The sequence below is a fragment of the Ailuropoda melanoleuca genome, chromosome 8 (assembly GCF_002007445.2).
Source record: "Ailuropoda melanoleuca isolate Jingjing chromosome 8, ASM200744v2, whole genome shotgun sequence".
Taxonomy (NCBI): Eukaryota; Metazoa; Chordata; class Mammalia; order Carnivora; family Ursidae; genus Ailuropoda; species Ailuropoda melanoleuca.
This window is the reverse complement of record NC_048225.1, coordinates 120,145,803-120,156,876: the sequence shown is the minus strand read 5'-3', so window position 1 is coordinate 120,156,876 and position 11,074 is coordinate 120,145,803. Positions and strand designations below refer to the sequence as shown.

Here is an 11,074-nt window from a genome sequence, read left to right as displayed (position 1 = left end):
AAACAGTGTGGAGGTCCCTTAAAAAGTTAAAAATTGAGCTACCCTATGATCCAGCCATTGCACTACTGTGTTTACCCCAAAGACACAGACGTAGTTAAGAGAAGGGCCATATGCACCCCAATGTTCATAGCAGCACTGTCCACAATAGCTAAATCGTGGAAGGAGCCGAGATGCCCTTNAGGAGCCGAGATGCCCTTCAACAGATGACTGGATTAAGAAGCTGTGGTCCATATATACAATGGAATATTACTCAGCTATCAGAAAGAACAAATTCTCAACATTTGCTGCAACATGGACGGCACTGGAGGAGATAATGCTAAGTGAAATAAGTCAGGCAGAGAAGGACAATTATCATATGATTTCTCTCATCTAAGGAAGATAAGAACTAGGATGATCGGTAGGGGAAGAAAGGGATAGAGAAAGGGGGGGTAATCAGAGGGGGGAATGAAACATGAGAGACTATGGACTCTGAGAAACAAACTGAGGGCCTCAGAGGGGAGGGGGGTGGGGGATTGGGATAGACTGGTGATGGGTAGTGGGGAGGGCACGTATTGCATGGTGCACTGGGTGTTATACGCAACTAATGAAGCATCGAACTTTACATCGGAATCCGGGGATGTACTGTACGGTGACTTACATAATATAATAAAAAATCATTTAAAAAAAAAAGAAACCCAGCACAATATTTGGTTCTGTCATAAACAGTATTTACACCACATAATCATATGAACACTAGACTTCCAACTTGTAGAATTGAACTATAGATAAATTATGGGGAAATTAACCATAGTTTCAAAACAAAGTATGAATGTTACTAATCTGGATCTGGTCAAAGCATATCTATAGCTGTCAAAAGTAGGGGAATGGATATGGGGTTAAGAGGGCAGAAGGTAATAGAAGTATCAAGATTTACTGTTCACAGTGGAAAATTAAATACTATCTCGTTTGTAGAATAAGAAAAGATGTGATTTTTTTTCACTGTGTAAGGATTTTTATTAAGGCAAGAATTTTAGAATTCAAATTGTTTTCTTGCTCAGTTATCAAATTTGTTATTTAAAACAGAAGTGATGGGGCACCTGGGTGGCTCAGTCATTAAGCGTCTGCCTTCAGCCCAGGGGGTGATCCCAGGGTCCTGGGATTGAGCCCCACATCGGGCTCCCTGCTCAGCGGGAAGCCTGCTTCTCCCTCTCCCACTCCCTCTGCTTGTGTTCCCTCTCTCACTGTGTCTCTCTCTGTCAAATAAATAAATAAAATCTTAAAAAAAAATAAAAATAAAAAATAAAACAGAAGTGACATTCTGAGCTATTCCACAGTAAAGAATTACAAAATTAAAAAAGGAATGCTTTAAATTTTTGTACTTTGCTGAAAATTTTCTCAGGGTCTATAAACCATTAATTTGTTTTTATATTTTACTATTTTTGTGGGGTTTTTGTTTGCTTGTTTTTAAGTCAATAAGTAATCTAGGACTGGCATCATAAGAAGTGGAGATTTAGGGGCACCTGGGTGGCTCAGTCGGGCATTCAGCTCAGGTCATGATCTCAGGGCGGTGAGATCAAGCCCGGTGTGAGGCTCCACGCTGAGCACAGGGTCTGCTTGTCCCTCTCCCTCTGCTCCTCCCCCAGCTCACTCTCACTCTCTCTAGCTCTAAAATAAATAAATAAAATCTTTAAAAAAAAAAGAAGTTGAGATTTAAATGTTTTGCTTAAAGATGCCCTATCATAGTAGAGGAATGAGACTGGGGCTAGAACCATTTTGAAGGGTGGGGAAGTCAGAATTGATGGAGGTGAACGAACTCCTCTCCCATCATAGACCAGCAAGGCATAAAGTGGATACATTTTAAAAATTGTGTAAGGGGGGGGCGCCTGGGTGGCTTAGTCAGTTAAACGTGTGCTTTCAGCTCTGCTTTCGGCTCAGGTTGTGATCCCAGGGTGCTGGGATCGAGCCCTGCATCAGGTTCCCTGCTCAGCAAGGAGCCTGCTTCTCCCTCTCCTGCTCCCACTGTTTGTGCTCTCTCTCCCTCTGTTAAATAAATAAATAAATAAAATCTTCTTTAAAAAATGGTCTAAGGGTGTTGTTGGAAAACATAGAGACACCACCACGGGGGTGGGGGGAAGAAATTATTAAAATCATTATCTGGGAACAGGACGAGTTGAGGCAGGAGACAGCCTTTGTACAGAAAAAACATGAATCAGCATTTTCATGATCATCCTTTCTGGATCTCTCTCTCCCCTCCCCCCATTTGATTTTTACAATGTGCATTGATTCTGTTTATGAACGTTTAAAAAGAAAAAGAAAACAAAGAATGTAAAAATGGTTGCCTGTTCAAAATAATTTTTTAAAGAATATTAAGTGCTTACAGGCCTTCAGCTTTTCAGAAAACTGAGCTCTTTGGAGAGACTGACTCCTTCTTTGGATATGTAAAAAAGAAAAACAACAACAAAATTTTACTCCACCCAGTCCCTCCTTCATTCTGAAGCTGGGCCATTATCTACACGGCCACTGAAAACTAGATTCTCACACTTTGCACTTTAACTATTTAGATAAGGCTAGTCGGCTCCCCACTGCGTACCCCACAGTGTTCATCTGCTTGGCCGGCCATAACAGAGTATCCCAGCGTAGGGGTCGTGAACACAACAGAAATGTATTTTCTCGTGAGGCTGAACCAAGATGTTGATGAGGCTACAGCCCCATCTGGAGCTTGGGGTCCTCTTCGAGTTCATCTAGGTTGTGGCAGAAATCAGTTCCTTTCTATTGTAGGGCTGAGGTCCCTGTTTTCTTGTTGGCTGCCAGCGGGGTGTCACTCTGGGCTCCTGCAGCCCATCCTCAGGGTCCAGCCACGTGACCCATCGTCAGCCATCCACCATGGGGAGATGCGGCCTTTGGGAGGCCCTCTCTAGTGAGGTTTAGATGACATCATGAGTATTGGGACCTCATGATGGGATTAGTGTCCTTATAACAAGAGGAAGAAATTATTCTCTCTCTCTCTCTGTCTTTGTCTCTCTGTCTCTGTCTCTCAGTCTCTCTGCCATGGGAGGACACAGTGAACAGGTGGCCATCTGCAAGCCAGGAGGAGAGTCTTCACTACAACCTGACCGGGCTGGGATTCTGATCTCAGCCTCCAGAACTGTGAGACATAAGTATCTGTCACTTAAGCCACTAAGTCTATGGTATTTTGTTATGGCAGCCCAAGATGACTGGGACAGGCCCTCAGTGCGGATTTATCTGCTATTTCCCCGTAACTACATGCAAATTATATACTCTTGGCAGCAATACCCCAAAAGTGATGCCATGTTCTTCTAACAGCAGCCAATCAGGAAGTCCACGACGTCCATTCGTCCCAATACTGATGGGGGTCTAACATTCATAAGATAGTGTCTGTCAGCATTCTCTATGGTAAAATCAACTGAGAAGTATTTAGCATGAATTCATAAATAATTAACACACAGTCTGAGTGGAGACCACTATGAAATGATGTAAATCTTCTGTTCCTCATCAAACATTCACCCGCAGTTGTGGCATCCATTAATGAAACTTACCTGAATCCATTATTACTATAATGACTGCAAGATGCTTCCAATTCTCTCCTTCCCTCTACACATCCTAGTTAGCATCTCACTGTGCAGTCGAGTCTTCTCTTCTCCCCCAGTTATTTATTTATTCATGGATTTATTTATAGCAGTATGGACTCACGGGTTTCTACTTTATTGAGAGGATTGTATGTGTTACTATTATTACTAGTCTGATGCTCGAATTTTTCCAGATTTAGCCGGTGTAAGCTCCCTTAGGCTGATTATTACATCCTTATGACATACCCTTTATTATTCTTTGAACAGTTTTTACTTTCTGGCACAAAAATATCTTTGAAGTTCACATTGCCCTTGTTTGTTCCATATCTGGAATCAGCCATTTATCCAAAGATCCCCAGTTCCCTTTAGTGGGAACCAGGATTTAGAAACCAAGATCTGGGCACTGGTTATGCCCATTGCTACTGGGCTATCGTTGTTCTACACTCTCACGGGAGACAGAGCTAAAAATATGTGAATACACGCACACACTGCCTATAATCTGTGTCCATGTCAGTCTCTGTGCACATATTGAAAACCACGAGTTCGCAAACCTTTCCAACTCCACACCAACACCACAGGGTGAGAAACCTGGACTCCATTATTCTCAATATGTTTACTTTTTCAGCCAATTCCCCAGCGGTAATCCATCTCCTGACCGCTCACACAGTCTCCTTTTGGCCGTGGCCCTGGCAGCCCCAGCCACGTTGGCTGAGCCACTGGCCCTGGTCCCACCAAACACGCCAACCACAAAAGGTCAAGTCCTCAGCCCTAGCTGTCCTGGCCACACTAGCTAATTCCTTGGCCCTGGCACCACCAGTCTTGCCAGCTGATTCCTCATCCCCAATTCTACAGACCATGCGGAGCACACCAATGAAAAAGGTAACTTTTCAGAAAACCCAGATAGTGCTGCCATGATTAAAACTGTTTACTACTGGATAAGAAAAAGACCTCAGTGGCACAAAGGAGAGAATCCAGAAATACATCTAAATATGCGCCCATTTTAGTTCATGATAAAGGTGTCATTTCTGATTAGGGGATTTACAGGTCATCCAGTCAGTGGGGTAAATAAAATAGTGTAGAGGAAAACGAAGAACTGTTAGAAAAAATAAGGCTGGGTTTATAGTTTATACCAACATTAATTACAGGTGTATCAGAGATTTTGAATAAAATCATCCAAATAGGGACCCTTGGGTGTCTCCATCAGTTAACGATCTCTTGATTTCAGCTCAGGTCAAGCATGATCTCCAGGTCATGAGATCAAGGCCCATGTCAGGCTCCTCCCTCAGCACAGAGTCCGCTTAAGATTCTCTCTCCCTTCTTCTGCCTGCCCCCCTCACATACACACTTGCTCTCTCTCTAAAAAAATTTTAAATTAAATTTTAAAAATATGCCCATATAATTTGTGAATAAAGCATGAATAATTTACATTAGATCCTGGAGTAGAAAAGGCTTTTCCAAGAAGGACACCAAACCAAGAAGCTATAATGGCAGAAGTTTGATAAATTTAACCACACAAAAGTATAAATTTATGAAACTTCGCTTTGATCAATCAATACAGTCTAAAAATCATTGACAAACTGGGAAAAAGATATTTGTCACACAGGAAAGCAAACTGCTGATATCCTCAATTTACATCAAGCTTTTAGAAGTAGACAAAACAAATTCAAATAAAGAGGTAGATGGATAATAATTCTCAGGTGTATACAAAGCTAAAGAAATGAGAGCCAAGATGAGGGGATGCCGTGTTGCTCCCATGAGACTGAAAGGCAGGGTGGCAGCTTGGAACCACAGAGGCTGTGACCACCCCAGGTTCCCTCGGGAGCTGTCTGGCACCACAGCCCCACCTTTGTCTGGTTGAGCGTGAGACATGCTCATTCTTATATGCTGTCGTGACTAAAAGTGTAAATTCATGAACTCTTTCTGGAAGAAAAGTTGATAATTAATTTCAATATTTAAAATGTACAAACCTGGGCACCTGGGTGGCTCAGTCGGTGAAGCATCTGCCTTCGGCTCAGGTCATGATCCCAGAGTCCCGGGTTGGAGCCCTGTATCGGGTTCCCTGCTCAGTGGGGAGTCTGCTTCTCCCTCTGCCTTTCTGTCTCTCATCAATAAATAAATAAAAATCTTAAAAAAAAGAAAAGAAAATGAGTTAGCTCTTGTCTGGATTCATCTCTTATAATTCAGGTCTGCAATCCCTTATCCATAAATCTGAAACCCAAAAAGCTCTGGGAAATGAAAGTTTTTCTGTAGCTCATTCCTGTAACTCTGAGATGGTGAAACTTGACCTAAATTGATGTGAGCTATTTATGTATCCTTCTTAGTGTGAAAATAATCATACATCTCACTGCAGAAATAGGAATGTGTTTGATTTTGGGGTGCTGCTGGGGCATTTTGTACTATACAGTAGATGCCCTCTTAACTTCCTAAATTTAGAAAAATCCTGAATCCTCAAAAGCATCTAGCTCCAAAGTGTTTGGACCTGTACCTTGCTAAAAGCAGCAAGCAGCTGCCAACTCACCCTAAAATTCTGGTTCTTTCCAACTTCTTCTCCCATAATTATAGGTTCACAAGGAATCTATATTTGCCTTCCTGGTTCTCTCAGGCAGTGTTTTACCAACTATATTTCCCCCACATGGCAGGGATCTGCCTTACTATATGTTGCCCAACTGCTAAATCAATGCTACATAGTTTGGGTTTTTATTATGGCAGCCCTCCATTCCTGGTTCTAAATTTTTTTTAAAGAGGGAGCGCACATGAGCGGGGGGGGGTGGAGCTGACATGGGGCTTGATCTCAGGACACTGAAATCATGACCTGAGCCAAAACCAAGAGTCGGATCCTTAACCAGCTGAGCCACTCAGGCACCCCTCCTGGTTCTAGTTTCTATGTATTTAGAATAGTCTACACTGCTATAATAAATAGAACACCAAATGGAATGGCTCAAGCAAAGTAAACCCTTACTTCTCACTCATGTGACATTCTGCAGAAGCTAGTCCAGGTTGGCAAGCAGCTCTCTTCCATGTAGTCATGCAGGGACCCAGGCCGACAGTAGCTCTGCTGCCCAAGGTTATTCTAGTCATCACCACTCCAGTTTGAGAGCAGAGGGAAAGGCAACTGCAGGCAGTTGTACAGGTCAGGTCTGGAAAGAACACACCTCACTTTTGTTTACATTCCATTAGGGAAAACTCACTCACATAGCCACAATTATACAAGAATTTAAGAAATGCAGTGTAGCTGAACAGTCCTGGTGAGCTACCATTGATGAACAGCCAAACATTTCTGACCATGTTCATTAAAGCCAGGAATGAGTCTGGCTAGGGGCGCCTGGGTAGCTCAGTCGTTAAGCGTCTGCCTTCGGCTCAGGGCGTGATCCCGGGGTTCTGGGATCGAGCCCCACATCAGGCTCCTCCGCTGGGAGGCTGCTTCTTCCTTTCCCACTCCCCTGCTTGTGTTCCCTCTCTCGCTGGCTGTCTCTCTGTTAAATAAATAAATAAAATCTTAAAAAAAACAAAAAAAGGAATGAGTCTGGCTAAATTGTTGTTTGGGATTTTTAGGGATATGGAAAGAAGGAGCCAGTGGTCATCTGCCAAGGGCAGGGGATGGTATTAGGGAAAATCTGGAAGAGAGTGAAATGAGAGCAGTTGTGGTGCATAAGGAACATGAACAAAGGTGGAAGAGAAAGCTGTCAGATCTATTGTCAGCTCTTCCTCCTTTGTTGAAACCCCCAAATGTTGAAAAGCCCAATAATAGAGACCTCTGTCCTAAACTTCATTCTATTCTCTTTACATGTGATTTTTAAATACCATCCGTATGTCTTTGATTTCCAAAAGTGTATCTCAACATCAAACCTGAGAGCCAGGCTCTTACAGGAACTCTTTATCTCCCAGATATCTAAAGGACATCCCAGAATAAGGTACAGTTGGAGAGACTGGCTGGTTGTTCCCCAAATCCTCTTCACCTTGAGCACCCAGCTAAGCATTTCCCAGCTTCCCACGCAACTAGATGAAGCCATAGAGCCTGGCAGATCAAAAGGTAGAAAGGGCTTACATTCATGAATAAATGTATAAAATATTATCCACTGAATACCCACATTGAACTCTTTTGTGAACAAGAAAAATCGACTGTGTTCAGCCATTCCTATTTTAAAGTTATCTGTCCAGCAGCAGTTAGCCTACGCAGATTACAGATGTCCAAAACTGAACTTGATCCTTCTACCCAAATTCCTTCCCCCACGGATCTCCTCTACCTTGATAATTCATGCCTTTCACCATTCTGTTGCTGAGAACAAGAGCCTTGATTTCTTCCTTTTCCTTACCCACACATTCAGTCCACAAGCAAGGGCTTTTGGTTCCCTGTATTATTCCAGTTTTGCTAAAATAACAAAAGAACCCAAACTCGCAGTCACAATAAATATTTATGCCCCCCACACAAGCCTGGAGGCTGGCTGTGACTGAGCTAGGAGGCTTTGCTAACCTTGGCTGAATTCAGCCCAGTTTAGCTCGATTGTAAAGCAGGCTTGGATCTGCCAAGCCATGTGTCTCATTCTGGGACTCAGAGTAAAGAACTAATGGTTTCCTGAAACATTCTCTTTTTTCATGGTGGGAAAGGCAGAACCACAAAAGAGATGACAGAAATTTCCCTTGCCTCATTGAAATCTCAGTCAAGATTTGTGATTATCTTGTTTTTATTGATAGTTCCCCCCCCCATTAAAATGTAAGCTCTATTAGTGTCTGGCCTCTAGGAGGCACTTCTATGTTTATTAAATTAATGTTAAGTGAGAGCATTCTGGAACAGTGGTTTGAGGCTAGACTGCTAAGGATCTTGAAATGCCATGTTTGAGAGTCTGGACTTCAACTTAAAGGCATTAGTCAGCCATCAAAGAGGTCTTCTTTAGAAAGGTAACGATGATGGTAGTTGGGCGATGAATTTTAAAAGAGAAACCAGTTCAAAGGTTACTGTAATAGTCCAGATCAGGGGATACTTAAGGTCTAAACTAAGGCAGAGGGACTAGTAAGGAGACTGTTTTGAGAGGCTATCAACAACAATCAGTAATAATTAAATTTATTGAGTGCCTACAGTGGGCCCTGACTCTGCTGCTATCTTCCTAACAGGCAAGCAAAGTAGGTGTCTGTGTACCAAATTTGCATATACAAGGGCAAAACAAGTTTCAGAGAATTTATATAATTTCCCCCAGAATCACACAGCTAAATAAATGGCTATTCTGGGATTCTATCTGATTCCCAAGCCCAAGGAGTGAAGCCACGTTTCTAGCTAAGGTAATTACTGAGATGATGTCCTTTACTTAATTGCATAAAGGTCTGATGGGAAAGATAATGAATGTGGCTTTGGACGCCCCATGATAAGCCTGTAACACGGTAAACGGTTCTTCATGAAACAGAAACGGACTCTGGCTGACTTGCGGAAAAGGATTTTTCTTGGAAGAATGGAAGGGCTCACAGAGTCATGGGCTAGAGAAACAGGCTTCACAAAAAGGTCAGGAACCCAGAGTTCCGGAGGGCTAGGCAACGGGGACTAATCATTCACACATTCTTCTGACACTCCTCTTCTCTCCCTTTCTGTTCTGTTTTGCTACAGTCCACACTCCTGTTTGTAATCTTTGTTCCACTGGTTTTCTGTTTTCAGTAAAGTCTGGTTAAGCCAGCTCCACCTCCTTATTCCCCCACCAAGGCCTCACCTGTAATGAGATTTTTAAAAGATCCTGCCCAAGTGCTTAAGTGCTTGTCTGTGGTCCGAGATAACTGGGGGAGGGGCCTGAATTAATGCTTCCGGTTCTTCAGTCATTCCTTTTTTTTTTTTTTTTAAGATTTTTATTTATTTATTTGACAGAGATAGAAACAGCCAGCGAGAGAGGGAACACAAGCAGGGGGAGTGGGAGAGGGAAGAAGCAGGCTCATAGCGGAAGAGCCTGATGTGGGGCTCAATCCCATAACGCCGGGATCACGCCCTGAGCCGAAGGCAGACGCTTAACCGCTGTGCCACCCAGGCGCCCCTCTTTAGTCATTCCTTTTGCCACCTCAGGCTAACCCCTTCCTAGAAAATATTAAGGTCTTACTGGGTTCCAGGGGCTACAGAAAAATACCATAAGCTAGAAACTTATTTTTCTAAGTTCTGGAAGCTGAGAAGGTCAAGATCAAGGTGGCAACAGATTCAGTGTCTGATGAGAGCCTGGTTCCTGGTTCACAGACTGCAGTCTTTTTGCTGTGTCCTCATATACAGAAAGGCTAAGGGAGCTCTCTAGGGTCTCTCATAAAGGCACTAATCCTATTCATGAGGACCTCACCCTCATGGCCTAATCACCTCCCAAAGGCCCCACCCACTTCCAAATACCCTCACATTAGGGACTAGGTTTCAACATAGGAATTGGGAGAACACAGTCTACAGCAGCAAGGGGGACATTTTCTCCTCACTAATGCAGAACTGCTTTCCTGCTTTCTTCAATGTTCAGTCAAAAAGCCCTTTACTCTCAACATGCCAGAAACTTTTTAAAACATAAGCCCTTCTTGGCCTAAGGAGAAGTTGAAAGCATAGGACTGAAAATTGCTGAAACAGCAATAAAGATTTTATGAGTCGTCAAAGTACTTCTAGCCGTACGGATAAGTCAACACAATGAAAAGGAAAAAATATCCAGCCTAAAGCCTTCTGACACCGAGATTCCAACCTTTCCACACCTTGACTTGGAAACATTTGGTTCCCAAGCACCCTCTTTCATAGAAGAGATCCTAGGGGAGACCCAGAGGTGGCGACCGTTGGTAGTATGCGGGGTATCCAGAAGAAAGGGGAGAGGGACGCACTTAGAACACGCTTAAACTGGAGACCTTGGGGCCTTGTGGGGTTGGCTCTTCCGGTTGAGTTTACAGCAGGTAGAAGCAAGTTCTACCCCTTCAGGCCGACCCCACCTGCAGGCCTGTCACGACCTCACCGCCTGGACCCCGCTCCAGGGCTGGCCTCGAGGGCGTACCTGGGGATGTGTACACTCTCGAATGTCTGCGGTGCAGTCTTGCTCCCACAGAAACAACCGCGAGGCGGGCCCCAGCAGCTGGCCGGCGGGAGCCGCGGGCGAGGCTGGGTGCGGGCAAGGGTGGGTGCGGCCTCCTCGCGGGCTGCGCTCCCTTCTCGCTCTCGCCAAAGCTGACTACAATAGTACTTATTAGCTAGGGAAACGTAAAGGCCCCAACATCCCTAAATCCTCTCATTTGGCGAGTGCAACAACCTGCGACACTATGGGCCTACCGCGCCCCAGACGCGCAGAGAAAATAAACCCAACCCAACCCAGCCGATCCCCCGGCGCGGCGGCGCTACCACTTCCGCGTACTCCCCGCTCAAGCCGCGCACGCGCCTAGGAGCAAGCTACGGTGGCCCTCCTAAGGACAAATTATTGACGCCCTACTGTTCTGCAAACCCAATCCGAAAAGTAAGAACTGACCGGGATAATTTAGGAAGACGGCCACAGAGGCATTTACGCAAGGGGGCTGATACATGGATTTGGGAG

The 11,074-nt window shown here is 44.2% G+C and overlaps 1 long non-coding RNA gene across 1 annotated transcript; it reads right to left on the bottom strand.

The window, feature by feature from the left end:
- Nucleotides 1-5,632: 5,632 nt before the first annotated feature.
- Nucleotides 5,633-10,894, bottom strand: LOC117803472. The gene is made up of 3 exons (XR_004627393.1): nt 10,544-10,894; nt 6,526-6,703; nt 5,633-5,690 (listed from the first exon to the last, which is right to left on the bottom strand). It is a non-coding gene; the product is annotated as an uncharacterized LOC117803472 (long non-coding RNA).
- Between the last annotated feature and the right edge of the window lie 180 nt (nt 10,895-11,074).